This window comes from Somniosus microcephalus, chromosome 15, assembly GCF_052327205.1.
Source record: "Somniosus microcephalus isolate GS21.2 chromosome 15, FLI_Smic_1.0, whole genome shotgun sequence".
In the NCBI taxonomy this organism is placed as follows: Eukaryota; Metazoa; Chordata; class Chondrichthyes; order Squaliformes; family Somniosidae; genus Somniosus; species Somniosus microcephalus.
In genome coordinates this window covers 4,173,873-4,195,959 of record NC_141001.1, presented here as the reverse complement: position 1 = coordinate 4,195,959, position 22,087 = coordinate 4,173,873, and the positions used below count along the sequence as shown (strand labels likewise).

The following is a 22,087-nucleotide window of genomic DNA, read 5'->3' as shown; positions in this document are numbered from 1 at the left end:
CTGGAGAACACATTTTGAAAACCTCTACAAAGACATCCCAAAAAACAAAACAAACCCAAGTCAACATCAGGTCACAGAAAAACTCCACACATTAGAAGCAACAATTAAAGACAACCAAAACCCTCTAGACTCCCCAATCACATGGAAAGAACTGGCCACAAAAACAAAATCTCTCCACCTAAAGAAAGCCTGTGGCCCAGACAACATCAAAAATGAAATGCTAAAGTTCAGCAATATGGAGATGCAGGGTGCGATACTCAAACTATTCAACAACATATTACGCTCAGGCTGTTTTCCCGATATCTGGTGCCAAGGACTAATCTCCCCCATATATAAAAGGAAATCTAAAAAGGTGACTCAACCGTGGATAACAGGGGAAATTAGAGACAGCATAAAATCCAAAGATAGGGCGTATAAAATAGCCAAAAAAAGCGCCAGAGCGGAAGATTGGGAACAGTTTAAGATAGAGCAAAGGAGGGCAAAGGGCATGATCAAGAGGGGCAAAATAGCTTACGAAAACAAGCTGGCGGAAAATATAAAAACTAACTCCAAAAGCTTTTATAAATATATCAAAAGGAAAAGACTGGTGAAAACCAAAGTTGGTCCATTGCAGTCAGATACGGGGGAATATATAATGGGAAATAAGGAAATGGCAGATCAACTAAATGCATACTTTGGGTCAGTCTTTACGAAGGAAGACACAAAAAACCTCCCTGGGATATCGGGAAAAATAGGGACATTGGCAAAGGAGGAACTGACGCAAATCAATATCTCTAAGGATATGGTGTTAAGGAAGCTAAAGGGATTGAAGGTGGACAAATCCCCAGGGCCTGATAACATGCATCCTAGGGTACTGAAGGAGGTGGCCCTAGAGATAGCGGATGCACTAAGGATGATTTTTCAGAATTCATTAGACTCGGGAACAGTGCCGATGGATTGGAGGGTAGCTAACGTTACCCCACTATTCAAAAAGGGGGGTAGGGAAAAAGCAGGTAATTACAGACCTGTAAGCCTTACATCAGTTGTGGGCAAAATGCTGGAGTCCATCATTAAGGATGAAATAGCGGAGCACTTAGCAAATGGGGACAGGATAGGACAGAGTCAACATGGATTTACAAAGGGTAAATCGTGCTTGACTAATCTATTGGAATTTTTTGAGGGAGTAACTGGTAGAATAGATGGGGGAGAGCCAGTAGATGTGGTGTACCTGGACTTCCAAAAGGCCTTCGATAAGGTCCCACATAAAAGATTAGCATGGAAAATTGAGGCTCATGGGATAAAGGGGAAAGTTTTGGCGTGGATAGGGAACTGGCTGTCAGATAGAAAACAGAGAGTTGGAATAAACGGCTCATTTTCTGAATGGCAGGCAGTAACAAGTGGGGTACCACAGGGATCTGTCCTGGGCCCCCAGCTGTTCACAATTTACATTAATGACCTGGATCAGGGAGTCGGATGCAGCATTTCCAAATTTGCAGACGACACTAAACTAGGAGGTGGGGTGGGCTCAGAGGAAGAGACCAGGAAGCTCCAGAGCGATTTGGACAGACTGGGCGATTGGGCGGATAAATGGCAGATGCACTATAATGTGGACAAGTGCGAAGTTATCCACCTTGGGTGCAGGAACGGGAGGGCAAATTATTATTTAAATGGCAATAGATTGGGAGAGGGGGAAGTACAGAGAGACCTGGGTGTTCTTGTACACCAGTCACTGAAGGCGAGCATGCAGGTGCAACAGGCGGTCAAGAAGGCAAACGGTATGCTGGCCTTCATAGCAAAAGGGTTAGAATACAGGAACAGGGATACCTTGCTGCAGCTGTACAGGGCACTGGTGAGACCACACCTCGAGTACTGTGTACAGTTTTGGTCGCCTCATCTGAGGAAGGATGTTCTTGCCATGGAGGGGGTGCAGCGGCGATTCACCAGGCTGATACCAGGAATGGCGGGAATGACCTATGAGGAGAGACTATGTAGTTTAGGGATGTACACACTGGAGTTTAGAAGATTGAGAGGGGACCTCATAGAAGTGTATAAAATTCTGACAGGTCTAGACAGACTGGATGCAGAAGGAATGTTTCCCTTGGCGGGTGAGAACAGAACTAGAGGACATAATTTAAGGATAAGGGCTAAACCATTTAGGACAGAGATGAGGGGGAATTTCTTCACTCAGAGAGTGGTGAACCTGTGGAACTCATTGCCACAGAGGGCAGTGTACGCCAGCTCATTAAATATATTTAAGAGGGAATTAGATATATTTCTACGGGCAAAAGGGGTTAAGGGTTACGGAGAGAAGGCGGGGACGGGATACTGAATTAAAGGATCAGCCATGATCTCATTAAATGGCGGAGCAGGCACGAAGGGCCGAATGGCCTACTCCTGCTCCTATCTTCTATGTATCTATGTATCTATGGAAACAAATCAGACCCAAATAACTACCGCGGCATCTGTGTCAACAGTTGTCTAGGGAAGTTATTCTGCAGTATTCTAAATAGTAGATTACTTGATTTTCTTAACAAACATAATATCCTCAGAAAAAACCAAATAGGCTTTCTTCCAAAACACCGCACCGCCGACCATATCTATACCCTTCACACCCTCATTGAAAAACATAAACACCAAACAAAAAATGGGAAAATATTCGCCTGTTTCATCGACTTCAAGAAAGCCTTTGACTCTATATGGCACGAAGGGCTCTATTATAAACTTCTTCAGTGTGGAATAGGGGGCAAAGTCTATGACCTTATTAAATCAATGTATCTGAAAAACAAATGCGGGGTCAAAATTGGAGACAAACGCACCGATTTCTTCACCCAGAGAAGAGGCGTCCAGCAGGGCTGCAATTTGAGCCCGACCCTGTTCAACATATACATAAATGAATTAGCAGACATGCTGGAGCAAAGCGAGTCACCAGGTCTCCGTCTCCTGGATGGAGAAGTGAAGTCCCTGTTCTATGCAGACGACCTGGTTCTGCTGTCTCCCACAGAACAGGGATTACAGCAACAACTAGACCTACTCGACAAATACTGCCAAAATTGGGCTCTAACAGTAAATCTAAAGAAAACCAACATCATGATTTTTCAGAAAAGACCCAGATGTCAGGAAAACAAATACCAGTTTACCCTCAGTGATACCACTATAGGACACACTATGAGCTACACCTACCTTGGTCTAACTATTACAGCATCAGGGAGCTTCAGCATAGCAGTGAATGCACTAAAAGAAAAAGCCCGAAGAGCCCTATATGCAATAAAAAGAAAATTCTACAACATCCAAATCCCAATCAAAATCTGGCTCAAAATTTTTGACAGCATAATCCTGCCCATTGCACTGTACGGTAGTGAAGTATGGGGCCCGCTAAATCACCAAAGCTACACTAAATGGGAAAAACACACAATAGAAGCCCTACATGCAGAATTCTGCCGAAGCATCCTTCGCACCCAAAGAAAAACGCCAACAAATGCATGCAGAGCCGAACTAGGCAGATACCCACTGATAATAAACATCCAAAAACGAGCACTAAACTTCCTAAATCACCTCAAATCTAGCTCCCCAGACACCCTTCATTTCAAAGCCTTTCAGACCCAAGAGCTAAACCCAGAAAAGAGTCCCCTGAGTCAGCTGCTACTGAAACTAAGTACTCAGCCGGATCCTGACCAGCCCCAGACCAACACAGCCGTCCAAACACCAATCCGAGTGAACCAAATCATTAAAAAATGCAAAGAAACCTACCTGGAACATTGGAACAAAATAACCGAAAGCCAAAGCAGATTAGAATGTTACCGGGCCCTAAAAAGAGAATATAAACTGGCAGACTACCTCACGACCATCAGAGACACAAAACAGAGACAGACCCTCACCAGGTACAGACTAAGCGACCACCAACTGGAAATTGAAAAAGGCAGATACAAGAAATCCTGGCAGCCTAGAGAGAATAGAATATGCGATCAATGTCTGGCTGGCGAGGTTGAAACAGAAATGCATTTCCTCCTAAAATGCGAAAAATTCAACACATCAAGAAACATATTATTCAACAAGCTAAGCCAAACAACCCCAGATTTCAAGGAATTGGATGATCTGTCAAAATTGAGATTAGTCCTAGGAGAAGGAGACAGACCATACCTTGGGGCTAAATATGTAACAACATGTCACAACCTGAGGACTGTTTAAAAGTAAGACTGTTTAAAATTAATATTGAACGTACCAAATGAAGTAGAAAGACTGTTTAAAATTAATATTGTTTAAAAGTAATATTGTATATACCCAACAAATGTCAAATCGATTGACACCTACAGAATGTTGGAAAACTGTACCTTTTTGCTATGTAAGCCTTGGCAATATGGTTCTCTGTAAACTTTCATGCCAATAAAGCATTTGAACTGAACTGACAGAGAGAGAGAGAGAGGGATAGCGAGATAGAGGAAGAGATGGAGACAGAGAGAGAGAGCGAGATAGAGAGAGAGAGACAGAGAGAGATAGCGAGATAGAGAGAGAGAGATAGCGAGGTAGAGAGAGCGAGACAGAGAGAGAGAGACAGAGAGAGAGAGAGAGATAGGGAGAGAGACAGAGAGAGAGAGAGAGCGAGATAGAAACATAGAAGATAGGAGCAGGAGTAGGCCATTCGGCCCTTCGAGCCTGCTCTGCCATTCAATGAGATCATTGCTGATCATCCAAATTCAGTACCCTGTCCCTGCCTTCTCCCCATATCCCTTGATCCCTTTAGCCTTAAGAAATATATCCAACTCTTTTTTGAATATATTTAATGAAATGGCCTCCACCGCCCTCTGTGGCAGAGAATTCCACAGGTTCACCACTCTCTGGGTGAAGAAATTCCTCCTCATTTCAGTCCTAAATGGCTTACCCCTTATCCTTAGACTATGACCCCTGGTTCTGGACTCCCCGGCCATCATAAACATCCTTCCTGCATCTAGTCTGTCCAGGCCTGACAGAATTTTATAAGTTTCGATGAGATCCCCTCTCAATCTTCTAAACTCCAGTGAGTATAAGCCCAATCGACACAATCTCTCCTCATACGTCATTCCTGCCATCCCAGGTATCAGCCTGGTGAATCTTCGCTGCACTCCTTCCATGGCAAGAACGTCCTTCCTCAGGTAAGGCGACCAAAACTGCACACAATACTCAAGGTGCGGTCTCACCAAGGCCCTGTACAACTGTAGCAAGACATCCTTGTTCCTGTACTCGAACCCTCTTGCTACGAAGGCCAACATACCATTTGCCTTCTTAACCGCCTGCTGCACCTGCATGCTTACCTTCAGCGACTGGTGCACAAGAACACCCAGGTCTCTTTGCACTTCCCCTTCTCCCAATTAATTGCCATTCAAATAATAATCTGCCTTCCTGTTTTTGCCACCAAAGTGGATAACCTCACATTTATCCACATTATAGTGCATTTGCCATGTTTCTGCCCAATCACCCAATCTGTCCAAATCGTACTGGAGTTTCACGACATCCTCCTCACAGCTTACCCTCCCACCCAGCTTTGTGTCGTCTGCAAATTTGGAGATATTACATCCAATTCCCTCGTCCAGATCATTAATATATATTGTGAACAGCTGGGGTCCTGGGACCGATCCTTGCGGTACCCCACTAGTCACTGCCTGCCACTCGGAAAACGACCCGTTTATTCCAACTCTTTGCTTTCTGTCTGCCAACCAGTTCTCTATCCAAGTCAATACCTTGCACCCAATCCCATGTGCCTTAATTTTGCACGCTAATCTCTTATGTGGGACCTTATCGAAAGCCTTCTGAAAGTCCAAATACACCACATCCACTGGTTCTCCCTTATCTATTTTACCAGTTACATCCTCAAAAAATACCAGTAGATTAGTCAAGCATGATTTACCTTTTGTAAATCCATGTTGACTTTGTCCGATCCTGTCACTGCTTACCAAGTGCTCTGCTATTACATCTTTTATAATGGACTCTAGCATTTTCCCCACTACCGATGTCAGGCTTACCGCTCTATAATTCCCCGCTTTTTCTCGACCACCTTTTTTGAATAGTGGGGTAACATTAGCTACCCTCCAATCCATGGGTACTGTTCCAGAGTCTATCGAGTTCTGGAAGATGACCAGCAATGCATCTACTATTTCTGGGGCCACTTCCTTAAGTAGAGAGAGAGAGACAGAGAGATAGAGAGAGAGAGAGAGACAGAGAGAGACAGATAGAGAAGCCTGTGGGTAACACGACCACATCAACACCATGGGGAACATTAGCTTGTGCCAAAATGAGCGCCCCCGCGCCGAAATTGAATGGTAGCGCTCCAAGCAGGAGGCGGGGCACTACTGGAATATCGGGGCGCTATGTGCAGCAGAGTCAAGCGCGTCAGTTACGTAGCGCCGTGGTAATGCAGGCGTCCCTCCCATTACTGAAAGAAAGCTGCACTGTCGGAGGGGCAGTACTGAGGGAGCGCTGCACTGTCGGAGGGGCAGTACTGAGGGAGCGCTGCACTGTCGGAGGGGCAGTACTGAGGGAGCGCTGCACTGTCGGAGGGGCAGTACTGAGGGAGCGCTGCACTGTCGGACGGGCAGTACTGAGGGAGCGCTGCACTGTCGGAGGGGCAGTACTGAGGGAGCGCTGCACTGTCGGAGGGGCAGTACTGAGGGAGGGCTGCACTGTTGCAGGGGCAGTACTGAGGGAGCGCTGCACTGTCGGAGGGGCAGTACTGAGGGAGCGCTGCACTGTCGGAGGGGCAGTACTGAGGGAGCGCTGCACTGTCGGAGGGGCAGTACTGAGGGAGCGCCGCACTGTCGGAGGGGCAGTACTGAGGGAGCGCCGCACTGTCGGAGGGGCAGTACTGAGGGAGTGCTGCACTGTCGGAGGGGCAGTACTGAGGGAGCGCTGCACTGTCGGAGGGGCAGTACTGAGGGAGCGCTGCACTGTCGGAGGGGCAGTACTGAGGGAGTGCTGCACTGTCGGAGGGGCAGTACTGAGGGAGTGGCAGTACTGAGGGAGCGCTGCACTGTCGGAGGGGCAGTACTGAGGGAGCGCTGCACTGTCGGAGGGGCAGTACTGAGGGAGCGCTGCACTGTCAGACGGGCAGTACTGAGGGAGCGCTGCACTGTCGGAGGGGCAGTACTGAGGGAGCGCTGCACTGTCGGAGGGGCAGTACTGAGGGAGGGCTGCACTGTTGGAGGGGCAGTACTGAGGGAGCGCTGCACTGTCGGAGGGGCAGTACTGAGGGAGCGCTGCACTGTCGGAGGGGCAGTACTGAGGGAGCGCTGCACTGTCGGAAGGGCAGTACTGAGGGAGCGCCGCACTGTCGGAGGGGCAGTACTGAGGGAGCGCCGCACTGTCGGAGGGGCAGTACTGAGGGAGTGCTGCACTGTCGGAGGGGCAGTACTGAGGGAGCGCTGCACTGTCGGAGGGGCAGTACTGAGGGAGCGCTGCACTGTCGGAGGGGCAGTACTGAGGGAGTGCTGCACTGTCGGAGGGGCAGTACTGAGGGAGTGCTGCACTGTCGGAGGGGCAGTACTGAGGGAGCGCTGCACTGTCGGAGGGGCAGTACTGAGGGAGCGCTGCACTGTCGGAGGGGCAGTACTGAGGGAGCGCTGCATTGTCAGAGAGGCAGTACTGAGGGAGTGCTGCACTGTCGGAGGGGCAGTACTGAGGGAGCGCTGCACTGTCGGAGGGGCAGTACTGAGGGAGCGCTGCACTGTCGGAGGGGCAGTACTGAGGGAGCGCTGCACTGTCGGAGGGGCAGTACTGAGGGAGCGCTGCACTGTCGGAGGGGCAGTACTGAGGGAGCGCTGCACTGTCGGAGGGGCAGTACTGAGGGAGCGCCGCACTGTCGGAGGGGCAGTACTGAGGGAGTGCTGCACTGTCGGAGGGGCAGTACTGAGGGAGCGCTGCACTGTCGGAGGGGCAGTACTGAGGGAGCGCTGCACTGTCGGAGGGGCAGTACTGAGGGAGTGCTGCACTGTCGGAGGGGCAGTACTGAGGGAGCGCTGCACTGTCGGAGGGGCAGTACTGAGGGAGCGCTGCACTGTCGGAGGGGCAGTACTGAGGGAGCGCTGCACTGTCGGAGGGGCAGTACTGAGGGAGCGCTGCACTGTCGGAGGGGCAGTACTGAGGGAGCGCTGCATTGTCAGAGAGGCAGTACTGAGGGAGTGCTGCACTGTCGGAGGGGCAGTACTGAGGGAGCGCTGCACTGTCGGAGGGGCAGTACTGAGGGAGCGCTGCACTGTCGGAGGGGCAGTACTGAGGGAGCGCTGCACTGTCGGAGGGGCAGTACTGAGGGAGCGCTGCACTGTCGGAGGGGCAGTAATGAGGGAGCGCTGCATTGTCGGAGGGGCAGTACTGAGGGAGGGCTGCACTGTAGGAGGGGCAGTACTGAGGGAGCGCTGCACTGTCGGAGGGGCAGTACTGAGGGAGTGCGGCACTGTCGGAGGGGCTGTACTGAGGGAGCGCTGCATTGTCAGAGAGGCAGTACTGAGGGAGTGCTGCACTGTCGGAGGGGCAGTACTGAGGGAGTGCTGCACTGTCGGAGGGGCAGTACTGAGGGAGTGCTGCACTGTCGGAGGGGCAGTACTGAGGGAGCGCTGCACTGTCGGAGGGGCAGTACTGAGGGAGCGCTGCACTGTCGGAGGGGCAGTACTGAGGGAGCGCCGCACTGTCGGAGGGGCAGTACTGAGGGAGTGCTGCACTGTCGGAGAGGCTGTACTGAGGGAGTGCTGCACTGTCGGAGGGGCAGTACTGAGGGAGCGCCGCACTGTCGGAGGGGCAGTACTGAGGGAGTGCTGCACTGTCGGAGGGGCTGTACTGAGGGAGCGCTGCACTGTCGGAGGGGCAGTACTGAGGGAGCGCTGCACTGTCGGAGGGGCAGTACTGAGGGAGCGCTGCACTGTCGGAGGGGCAGTACTGAGGGAGCGCTGCACTGTCGGAGGGGCAGTACTGAGGGAGCGCCGCACTGTCGGAGGGGCAGTACTGAGGGAGCGCTGCACTGTCGGAGGGGCAGTACTGAGGGAGCGCTGCACTGTCGGAGGGGCAGTACTGAGGGAGCGCTGCACTGTCGGAGGGGCAGTACTGAGGGAGCGCTGCACTGTCGGAGGGGCAGTACTGAGGGAGCGCTGCACTGTCGGAGGGGCAGTACTGAGGGAGCGCTGCACTGTTGGAGGGGCAGTACTGAGGGAGCGCTGCACTGTCGGAGGGGCAGTACTGAGGGAGCGCTGCACTATCGGAGGGGCAGTACTGAGGGAGCGCTGCATTGTCAGAGAGGCAGTACTGAGGGAGTGCTGCACTGTCGGAGGGGCAGTACTGAGGGAGTGCTGCACTGTCGGAGGGGCAGTACTGAGGGAGCGCTGCACTGTCGGAGGGGCAGTACTGAGGGAGCGCTGCACTGTCGGAGGGGCAGTACTGAGGGAGCGCTGCACTGTCGGAGGGGCAGTACTGAGGGAGCGCTGCACTGTCGGAGGGGCAGTATTGAGGGAGCGCTGCACTGTCGGAGGGGCAGTACTGAGGGAGCGCTGCATTGTCGGAGGGGCAGTACTGAGGGAGGGCTGCACTGTAGGAGGGGCAGTACTGAGGGAGCGCTGCACTGTCGGAGGGGCAGTACTGAGGGAGCGCTGCACTGTCGGAGGGGCTGTACTGAGGGAGCGCTGCATTGTCAGAGAGGCAGTACTGAGGGAGTGCTGCACTGTCGGAGGGGCAGTACTGAGGGAGTGCTGCACTGTCGGAGGGGCAGTACTGAGGGAGTGCTGCACTGTCGGAGGGGCAGTACTGAGGGAGCGCCGCACTGTCGGAGGGGCAGTACTGAGGGAGCGCTGCACTGTCGGAGGGGCAGTACTGAGGGAGCGCCGCACTGTCGGAGGGGCAGTACTGAGGGAGTGCTGCACTGTCGGAGGGGCTGTACTGAGGGAGTGCTGCACTGTCGGAGGGGCAGTACTGAGGGAGTGCTGCACTGTCGGAGGTGCAGTACTGAGGGAGTGCTGCATTGTCGGAGGGGCTGTACTGAGGGAGTGCTGCACTGTCGGAGGGGCAGTACTGAGGGAGCGCTGCACTGTCGGAGGGTCAGTACTGAGGGAGCGCTGCACTGTCGGAGGGGCAGTACTGAGGGAGCGCCGCACTGTCGGAGGGGCAGTACTGAGGGAGCGCTGCACTGTCGGAGGGGCAGTATTGAGGGAGCGCTGCACTGTTGGAGGGTCAGTACTGAGGGAGTGCTGCACTGTCGGAGGGGCTGTACTGAGGGAGTGCTGCACTGTCGGAGGGGCAGTACTGAGGGAGCGCTGCACTGTCGGAGGGTCAGTACTGAGGGAGCGCTGCACTGTCGGAGGGGCAGTACTGAGGGAGTGCTGCACTGTTGGAGGGTCAGTACTGAGGGAGTGCTGCACTGAGGGAGGTGCTGTCTTTTGAATGAGATGTTAAACCGAGGCCCCATCTGCCCTCTCGGGTGTGTATACAAGATCCCATGGCACTATTTAAGAAGAGTTTGGGAGGTCTCCCTGGTGTCCTGAACAATATTTATCCCTCAACCAACATCGCTGAAACAGATGATCTGGTCATTATCACATTGCTGGTTTTGGGATCTTGCTGTGCACAAATTAGCTGCTGCATTTCCTACAATACCACAGTGACTGCACTTCAAAAAGTAGTTGATTGCCTGTGCAGCACTTTGGGACATCATGAAGTTGTGCAGGGCACTATACAAATACAAGTTTTGTCTTTTATTTTATTTCAACGACCTCAGGACGGCCCAAAGCTGTTTACAGCCAATGAAGTCCTTTGTTGAAATGTAGTCAGTGTTGTAATGTGGGACTAATTGGATAGTTCTTTCAAAGAGCCCTCACAGGCACGGTGGGCCCAATGGCCATCTTTGGAGCTGTACCTATCATTCTATGAAAGCAGATTGATTGTCTGGATGTCAACGCTCTTCTCGATCTTCCTGGCTGCAATGCTCCATCTCACCCTCAGTAAGCTCCCCGCTGGAGTGGAGCTAATCGACAGAACAAACGGAAAGTCTTCACCCTCCGTCGCCTCCAGTCCAGATCCAAGGTCGTCCCATCCTCTGTCGTCGAATTACAGTATGCAGACGACGCTTGCGTCTGCGCACACTCGGAGGTCGAACTCCAAACCATCGTCAACACCTTCACTGAAGCGTACGAGAGCATCGGCCTTACACTAAACATCCGTAAGACAAAGGTCCTCTACCAACCTGCCCCCGCCACACAGTACTGCACCCCCGATTATCAAAATCCACGACAAGTCCTTGGACAAGATGGACCACTTTCCATACCTTGGGAGCCTACTGTCAACAAGGGCAGACGTCGATGACGAAGTCCAACATCGCCTTCAGTGTGCCAGGGCAGCCTTCGGTCGCCTGAGGAAGAGAGTGTTTGAAGACCAGGACCTCAAACCCGGCACCAAACTCATGGTCTACAGGGCCGCAGTGATACCCGCCCTCCTGTATGCTTCAGAGACATGGACCATGTACAGCAGGCACCTCAAAGCACTAGAGAGGTACCACCAAATCTGCCTCCGAAAGATCCTGCAAATCCATTGGCAGGATAGGCGCACCAACGTCAGTGTTCTCGCTCAGGCCAACATCCCCAGCATTGCAGCTTTGACCACGCTCGATCAGCTCCGATGGACGGGTCACATCGTCCGCATGCCTTGTCCCCAATCCCTTGTGCCTTAACTTTACAAGCTAATCTCTTATGCGGGACCTTATCGAAAGCCTTTTGAAAGTCCAAATATACCACATCAACCGGTTCTCCCTTATCTATTTTACCAGTTACATCCTCAAAAAATTCCAGTAGATTAGTCAAGCACGATTTACCTTTTGTAAATCCATGTTGACTTTGTCCGATCCTGTATTGTTTCCCCAAGTGTTCTGCTATTACCTCTTTTATAATGGACTCTAGCATTTTCCCCACTGCCGATGTCAGGCTTACCGGTCTGTAATTCCCTGTTTTCACTCCACCACCTTTTTTGAATAGTGGGGTAACATTAGCTACCCTCCAATCCATGGGTACTGTTCCAGATTCCATCGAATGTTGGAAGATGATCAGCAATGCATCTACTATTTCTAGGGCCACTTCCTTAAGTACCCTAGCATGTAGATTATCAGGCCCTGGGGATTTATCGGCCTTCAATCCCGTCAATTTCCCTAACACCATTTCCCTACAAATACTGATTTCTTTCAGTTCCTCCCTTTCTTCAGGCCTATGTTCCCCGACATCTCTGGGAGGTTATTTGTGTCCTCCTTTGTGAAGACAGAACCAAAATATGTATTTAATTGGTGTGCCATTTCTTTGTTCCCCATTATAAATTCCCCTGATTCTGACTGCAAGATTCACCAATCTTTTTCTCTTCACATATCTATAAAAGCTTTTACAGTCAGTTTTTATGTACCCTGCAAGCTTACTCTCATATTCTATTTTCCCCTTCTTATTCCTTTATCCTCCTTTGTTGAATCCTAAACTGCTCCCAATTCTCAGGTTTACTGCTTTTTCTGGCCAATTTATATGTCCTCTCCTTGGATCTTATGCTATCCCTAATTTCCCTTGTTAGCCACAGTCACTGCTCTCTTTTACCTGTCATTACCCCTTCTCGCTCTTGTGTGCCCTCGTCCTGTTGGTTGCCTGACCTCTGACATGCCCACAGAGCAGTGTACCAGCGAGATAGAGAGAGATAGCGAGATATTGAGAGGGAGACAGAAAGAGAAAGAGGCAGAGAGACGGAGAGAGAGAGAGAGAGAGAGAGACAGGGAGAGAGACAGAGAGAGACAGAAAGAGAGAGAGAGACAGAGAGACAGAGAGAAAGACAGAGTGAGAGAGACAGACAGAGAGAGAGAGACAGAGAGACAGAGAGAGCGAGAGATAGCGAGAGACAGAGAGATAGAGAGATAGAGACAGAGAGAGAGAGACAGAGAGAGAGAGACAGAGAGAGAGAGAGATAGAGACAGAGAGAGAGAGACAGAGAGACAGAGAGAGAGAGAGACAGAGAGAGAGACAGAGAGAGACAGAGAGAGAGACAGAGAGAGAGAGACAGAGAGAGAGACAGAGAGAGAGAGACAGAGAGAGACAGAAAGAGAGAGAGAGACAGAGAGAGAGAGACAGAGAGAGAGAGCAAGAGATAGCGAGAGACAGACAGAGAGAGAGAGATAGAGAGATAGAGACAGAGAGAGAGACAGAGAGAGAGAGAAAGACAGAGAGAGAGAGAGAGATAGTGAGATAGAGAGAGAGCAAGAGAGAGAGAGATAGTGAGATAGAGAGAGACAGAGACAGAGAGAGAGACAGAGAGTGAGAGAGAGACAGAGACAGAGAGAGAGCGAGATAGAGAGACAGAGAGAGAGCGAGATAGAGAGAGAGAGACAGAGAGAGAGAGAGAGACAAAGAGAGAGAGAGAGAGACAGAGAGAGCTAGAGAGAGAGAGAGAGCGAGAGAGACAGAGAGAGAGAGAGACAGGGAGACAGAGAGAGACAGAGAGAGAGAGAGAGAGAGAGACAGACAGAGAAAGAGCTAGAGAGAGAGAGAGAGAGCCAGAGAGAGCGAGATAGAGAGAGACAGAGAGCGAGACCTGACTTCATAGACCCACAGGGAAACAACCATGTGTTTGGCCAGACCCCTTTAGATGTCACACCAGCCGTCGCAAATCGGAACAACCTTGATCGTGAAATAAATAAAAGCGGTAGGGAGGTAGTGCAACTCTGCCGAGCCTTAGGCCTGTACATAGTTAACGGTAGGTTCAGAGGGGACTCCCTAGGGAGACTCACATACTCCTCAACTCTTGGGTCTAGTGTGGTGGACTATACAATCACTGACCTGGACCCCTGCGATATCAACTCATTCACTGTCAGGCAGCAATCCCCCCTCTCAGACCATAACCAAATAAATATGTACCTTAAACTTTCTGCCCAAAGTACAGACACAAAAAAGGAACCCAGTAAGCTCCATAAAATAAACCAGACATACAGATGGGCCCCAGACAGTGGAGAAAAATTCATCACAGCACTAAAGTCACCTGATCTCAAGTAAAATATCAAAATTTAAAGAAAACCCATACGAGATCACCAGAGATGGTGTAAACATGGCCATAGAGGATATAAATATGATCTTCCATGAGGCAGCTGTAAAAGCCGACCTTGTGAAACAGAAGAGGAAGCGTCACAAAAGACAAAATAAAAATAAGAAATGGTTTGACCACGAATGCAAAAATGCCAGAAAAGACCTGAGAAAAATATCAAACCAAAAGCATCGCCAACCAAACAATCCGGACCTACGTACTAGATACAATGAAACCCTCAAAAGATATAAACACACCATTAGGAACAAAACACAAAACTATACCCACAAAATACTCGAAGAAATTGAAAACTCCACCAATCCAAAACAATTCTGGGAAATGTGGAATAACCTGAGTACAACACAATTGCAAGCATTACCAATCCAAGATGGCGACATCTGGAGAACACATTTTGAAAACCTCTACAAAGACATCCCAATAAACGAAACAAACCCAAGTCAACATCAGGTCACAGAAAAACTCCACACATTAGAAGCAACAATTAAAGACAACCAAAACCCTCTAGACTCCCCAATCACATGGAAAGAACTGGCCACAAAAACAAAATCTCTCCACCTAAAGAAAGCCTGTGGCCCAGACAACATCAAAAATGAAATGCTCAAGTTCAGCAATATGGAGATGCAGGGTGCGGTACTCAAATTATTCAACATCATATTACGTTCAGGCTGTTTTCCCGATATCTGGTGCCAAGGACTAATCTCCCCCATATATAAAAGTGGAAACAAATCAGACCCAAATAACTACCGCGGCATCTGTGTCAACAGTTGTCTAGGGAAGTTATTCTGCAGTATTCTAAATAGTAGATTACTTGATTTTCTTAACAAACATAATATCCTCAGAAAAAACCAAATAGGCTTTCTTCCAAAACACCGCACCGCCGACCATATCTATACCCTTCACACCCTCATTGAAAAACATATACACCAAACAAAAAATGGGAAAATATTCGCCTGTTTCATCGACTTCAAGAAAGCCTTTGACTCTATATGGCACGAAGGGCTCTATTATAAACTTCTTCAGTGTGGAATAGGGGGCAAAGTCTATGACCTTATTAAATCAATGTATCTGAAAAACAAATGCGGGGTCAAAATTGGAGACAAACGCACCGATTTCTTCACCCAGAGAAGAGGCGTCCGGCAGGGCTGCAATTTGAGCCCGACCCTGTTCAACATATACATAAATGAATTAGCAGACATGCTGGAGCAAAGCGAGTCACCAGGTCTCCGTCTCCTGGATGGAGAAGTGAAGTCCCTGTTCTATGCGGACGACCTGGTTCTGCTGTCTCCCACAGAACAGGGATTACAGCAACAACTAGACCTACTCGACAAATACTGCCAAAATTGGGCTCTAACAGTAAATCTAAAGAAAACCAACATCATGATTTTTCAAAAAAGGCCCAGATGTCAGGAAAACAAATACCAGTTTACCCTCAGTGATACCACTATAGGACACACTATGAGCTACACCTACCTTGGTCTAACTATTACAGCATCAGGGAGCTTCAGCATAGCAGTGAATGCACTAAAAGAAAAAGCCCGAAGAGCCCTATATGCAATAAAAAGAAAATTCTACAACATCCAAATCCCAATCAAAATCTGGCTCAAAATATTTGACAGCATAATCCTGCCCATTGCACTGTACGGTAGTGAAGTATGGGGCCCGCTAAATCACCAAAGCTACACTAAATGGGAAAAACACACAATAGAAGCCCTACATGCAGAATTCTGCCGAAGCATCCTTCGCACCCAAAGAAAAACGCCAACAAATGCATGCAGAGCCGAACTAGGCAGATACCCACTGATAATAAACATCCAAAAACGAGCACTAAACTTCCTAAATCACCTCAAATCTAGCTCCCCAGACACCCTTCATTTCAAAGCCTTTCAGACCCAAGAGCTAAACCCAGAAAAGAGTCCCCTGAGTCAGCTGCTACTGAAACTAAGTACTCAGCCGGACCCTGACCAGCCCCAGACCAACACAGCCGTCCAAACACCAATCCGAGTGAACCAAATCATTAAAAAATGCAAAGAAACCTACCTGGAACATTGGAACAAAATAACCGAAAGCCAAAGCAGATTAGAATGTTACCGGGCCCTAAAAAGAGAATATAAACTGGCAGACTACCTCACGACCATCAGAGACACAAAACAGAGACAGACCCTCACCAGGTACAGACTAAGCGACCACCAACTGGAAATTGAAAAAGGCAGATACAAGAAATCCTGGCAGCCTAGAGAGAATAGAATATGCGATCAATGTCTGGCCGGCGAGGTTGAAACAGAGATGCATTTCCTCCTAAAATGCGAAAAATTCAACACATCAAGAAACATATTATTCAACAAGCTAAGCCAAACAACCCCAGATTTCAAGGAATTGGATGACCTGTCAAAATTGAGATTAGTCCTAGGAGAAGGAGACAGACCATACCTTGGGGCCAAATATGTAACAACATGTCACAACCTGAGGACTGTTTAAAATTAAGACTGTTTAAAATTAATATTGAACGTACCAAATGAAGTACAAAGACTGTTTAAAATTAATATTGTTTAAAAGTAATATTGTATGTACCCAACAAATGTCAAATCGATTGACACCTACAGAATGTTGGAAAACTGTACCTTTTTGCTATGTAAGCTTTGGCAATATGGTTCTCTGTAAACTTTCATGCCAATAAAGCATTTGAATTGAATTGAATTGAATTGAATTGATAGAGAGAGAGAGACAGAGAGAGAGAGAGACAAAGAGAGACAGTGAGAGAGAGAGACAGAGAGACAGAGAGAGAGAGACAGAGAGAGAGGGATAGCGAGATAGAGAGAGACAGAGAGAGAGAGCGAGATAGCGAGATCGACAGAGAGACAGAGAGAGAGAGAGACAGAGAGAGAGAGAGAGAGAGCGAGAGATAGCGAGATAGATAGAGAGAGAGAGAGACAGAGGGAGAGAGAGAGACAGAGAGAGAGAGAGACAGAGAGACAGAGAGAGAGAGACAGAGAGAGAGGGATAGCGAGATAGAGAGAGACAGAGAGAGAGAGCGAGATAGCGAGATCGACAGAGAGAGCCAGAGAGACAGAGAGAGAGAGAGAGAGAGAGAGAGAGAGATAGAGAGAGAGACAGAGAGAGAGAGAGAGCGAGATAGCGAGATCGAGAGACAGAGAGACAGATAGAGAAGCCTGTGGGTAACACGACCACATCAACACCATGGGGGAACATTTGCTCTTGCCAAAGTCAGCGCCCCCACGCCCGAAATTGAATGGTAGCGCCCCAAGCAGGAGGCGGGGCACTACTGGAATATCGGGGCGCTATGTCCTGCAGAGCCAAGCGCGTCGGTTACGTAGCGCCGCGGTAATGCAGGCGTCCCTCCCATTACTGAAAGAAAGCTGCACTGTCGGAGGGGCAGTACTGAGGGAGCGCTGCACTGTCGGAGGGGCAGTACTGAGGGAGGGCTGCACTGTCGGAGGGGCAGTACTGAGGGAGCGCTGCACTGTCGGAGGGGCAGTACTGAGGGAGCGCTGTACTGTCGGAGGGGCTGTACTGAGGGAGCGCTGCACTGTCGGAGGGGCAGTACTGAGGGAGCGCTGCACTGTCGGAGGGGCAGTACTGAGGGAGCGCTGCACCGTCGGAGGGGCAGTACTGAGGGAGTGCTGCACTGTCAAAGGGGTTGTACTGAGGGAGCGCTGCACTGTCGGAGGGGCAGTACTGAGGGAGTGCTGCACTGTCGGGGGGGGCAGTACTGAGGGAGCGCCGCACTGTCGGAGGGGCAGTACTGAGGGAGTGCTGCACTGTCGGAGGGGCAGTACTGAGGGAGCGCTGCACTGTCGGAGGGGCAATACTGAGGGAGCGCTGCACTGTCGGAGGGGCAGTACTGAGGGAGTGCTGCACTGTCGGAGGGGCAGTACTGAGGGAGCGCTGCACTGTCGGAGGGGCAATACTGAGGGAGCGCTGCACTGTCGGAGGGGCAGTACTGAGGGAGCGCTGCACTGTCGGAGGGGCAGTACTGAGGGAGTGCTGCACTGTCGGTGAGGCAATACTGAGGGAGTGCTGCACTGTCGGAGGGACAGTAGTGTGGGAGTGCTGCACTGAGGGAGGTGCTGTCTTTTGAATGAGATGTTAAACCGAGGCCCCATCTTCCCTCTCGGGTGTGTATACAAGATCCCATGGCACTATTGAAGAAGAGTTTGGGAGGTCTCCCTGCTGTCCTGAACAATATTTATCCCTCAACCAACATTGCTGAAACAGATGATCTGGTCATTATCACATTGCTGGTTTTGGGATCTTGCTGTGCACAAATTAGCTGCTGCATTTCCTACAATACAACAGTGACTGCACTTCAAAAAGTAGTTGATTGCCTGTGCAGCACTTTGGGACATCATGAAGTTGTGCAGGGCACTATACAAATACAAGTTTTGTCTTTTATTTTATTTTAACGACCTCAGGACGGCCCAAAGCTGTTTACAGCCAATGAAGTCCTTTGTCGAAATGTAGTCAGTGTTGTAATGTGGGACTAATTGGATAGTTCTTCCAAAGAGCCCTCACAGGCACGGTGGGCCCAATGGCCATCTTTGGATGTGTATCTATCATTCTATGAAAGCAGATTGATTGTCTGGATGTCAACGCTCTTCTCGATCTTCCTGGCTGCAATGCTCCATCTCACCCTCAGTAAGCTCCCCGCTGGAGTGGAGCTAATCGACAGAACAAACGGAAAGTCTTCACCCTCCGTCGCCTCCAGTCCAGATCCAAGGTCGTCCCATCCTCTGTCGTCGAATTACAGTATGCAGACGACGCTTGCATCTGCGCACACTCAGAGGTCGAAGTCCAAACCATCGTCAACACCTTCACCGAAGCGTATGAGAGCATGGGCCTTACACTAAACATCCGTAAGACAAAGGTCCTCTACCAACCTGCCCCCACCACACAGTACTGCACCCCCGATTATCAAAATCCACGACAAGATCTTGGACAAGGTGGACCACTTTACATACCTTGGGAACCTACTGTCAACAAGGCCAGACGTCGACGACGAAGTCCAACACCGCCTTCAGTGTGCCAGTGCAGCCTTCGGTCGCCTGAGGAAGAGAGTGTTTGAAGACCAGGACCTCAAACCCGGCACCAAACTCATGGTCTACAGGGCCGCAGTGATACCTGCCCTCCTGTATGCTTCAGAGACATGGACCATGTACAGCAGGCACCTCAAAGCACTAGAGAGGTACCACCAAATCTGCCTCCGAAAGATCCTGCAAATCCATTGGCAGGATAGGCGCACCAACATCACTGTTCTTGCTCAGGCCAACATCCCCAGCATTGCAGCTTTGACCACACTCGATCAGCTCTGATGGATGGGTCACATCGTCCGCATGCCCGACACGAGACTCCCAAAACAAGCGCTCTACTCGGAGCTCCGACACGGCAAGAGAGCCCCAGGTGGGCAGAAGAAATGCTTCAAGGACACCCTCGAAGCCTCTTTGAAAAAGTGCAACATCCCCACCGTCACCTGGGAATCCCTGGCCCAAGACCGCACAAAGTGGAGGAGAAGCATCCGGGAAGGTGCCGAACACCTTGAGTCTCTTCGCCCGGAGCAAGCGGAAGCCAAGCGCAAGGAGCGCAAGGAGCGCATGTCAACCCAAGAACCCCACCCAACCGCCGCTTCAACCACCATCTGCCCCACCTGTGACAGAGACTGTTGGTCCCGCATTGGACTCATCAGTCACCTGAGAACTCATTTTTAATGCGGGGGCAAGTCATCCTCGGTTCCGAGGGACTGCCTAAGAAGAAGACTTACACTGAGTTGCTAGTGTTGGCGAAGGATCTTCTCCAGATAGTGACTCTGCCCCGCTAACTCTCCTCGCCTCAGCCGGTGCCAGTGCTGCTGCAGTCTCAGAAAGGCTCACCAAGGCTGAGCAGCCAGTGACTGGGCGACTGCGCAAGACTCAAAGAAAAGGACACAAATGTCAGCAACAAAAAAAAATCACGATCAAAAGGCTTCACTGAGTCAGCCTGCCATCGATCAGGGTGTTCGCTAAAGTCAATCATCACACTTCTCCTTTCTAATTTTAGGAAGTCACTCCAAGTCTCCACGCTGTCTATCAATCTCGAAGAATGTCCTTTCCGTACACCCACAGACAGCCAGTAAAGGAAGACACAGCAGCTGACAGCAGAAGTGAAACCATTGTTCTGAGAATCTCCCTCACGTACCACCAGCTTCTTGAGTCCTCAACAGCCAATCCCGGGACTCTAGAAGACCCAGCGGGATTCGCCATTACCTCCTCGTCCTCACCAACTGCGACTCAACTCCGCACAATAAACCCTCCCTCTGAGCCGCACACCAAGGGCTCACTAATACTCTAACACCTCACACCAAGGGCTCACTAATATTCTAACACCTCACACCAAGGGCTCACTAATACTCTAACACCTCACAGCGAGGGCTCACTAATATTCTAACACCTCACAGCACGGGCTCACTAATACTCTAACACCTCACATCAAGGGCTCACTAATACTCTTAACACCTCACACCAAGAGCTCACTAATACTCTAACACCTCACAGCGAGGGCTCACTAATACTCTAACACCTCACACCAAGGGCTCACTAATATTCTAACACCTCTCAACAAGGGCTCACTAATACTCTAACACCTCACACCAAGGGCTCACTAATACTCTAACACCTCTCAACAAGGGCTCACTAATACTCTAATACCTCACACCAAGGGCTCACTAATACTCTAACACCTCACAGCGAGGGCTCACTAATACTCTAACACCTCACAGCAAGGGCTCACTAATACTCTAACAATTCTCACCAAGGGCTCATTAATACTCTAAGACCTCACACCAAGGATTCACTAATACTCTAACACCTCACACCAAGGATTCACTAATACTCTAACACCTCACACCAAGGGCTCACACCAAGGGCTCACTAATACTCTAACACCTCACACCAAGGGCTCACTAATACTCAAAGACCTCACACCAAGGATTCACTAATACTCTAACACCTCACACCAAGGGCTCACACCAAGGGCTCACTAATACTCTAACACCTCACACCAAGGGCTCACACCAAGGGCTCACTAATACTCTAACACCTCACACCAAGGGCTCACTAATATTCTAACACCTCTCAACAAGGGCTCACTAATACTCTAACACCTCTCAACAAGGGCTCACTAATACTCTAATACCTCACACCAAGGGCTCACTAATACTCTAACACCTCTCAACAAGGGCTCACTAATACTCTAACACATCACACCAAGGGCTCACTAATACTCTAACACCTCTCAACAAGGGCTCACTAATACTCTAATACCTCACACCAAGGGCTCACTAATACTCTAACACCTCACATCAAGGATTCACTAATACTCTAACACCTCACATCAAGGGCTCACTAATATTCTAACACCTCTCAACAAGGGCTCACTAATACTCTAACACATCACACCAAGGGCTCACTAATATTCTAACACCTCTCAACAAGGGCTCACTAATACTCTAACACATCACACCAAGGGCTCACTAATACTCTAACACCTCTCAACAAGGGCTCACTAATACTCTAATACCTCACACCAAGGATTCACTAATACTGTAACACCTCACACCAAGGATTCACTAATACTCTAACACCTCACACCAAGGGCTCACTAATACTCTAACACCTCACATCAAGGATTCACTAATACTCTAACACCTCACAGCAAGGGCTCACACCAAGGGCTCACTAATACTCCAACACCTCACACCAAGGGCTAACTAATGTTAAGTCTGTGTGTTCTAGTTGTAATTACTAACACAGACTACAAGATTAAAGTTCAACAGGTCTTTACTGGTTGGAGGTCAGGACTACTACTAAATACAATATTACTACACAGTGCTTATATACCGGTGGTCACCACCGGTATTACGTATACAGCAGCCAGAGAAAGTAGTACATCTCTTAAGGTGGAACAGGCTTAAGTTCTCTTAAGGTGGAACAGGTTACATACACCACAATCCTCCCTTTTTAGCTCAACAGTCATATCCCCATTTAACATAACATAATAACAT

General features: G+C 49.7%; 1 protein-coding gene across 2 annotated transcripts in view; it reads right to left on the bottom strand.

The window, feature by feature from the left end:
* The window catches only part of nr1h3 (nuclear receptor subfamily 1, group H, member 3), a 301,887-nt gene that overhangs the window by 208,016 nt on the left and 71,784 nt on the right, over window positions 1–22,087 (bottom strand). The window lies entirely within an intron of this gene.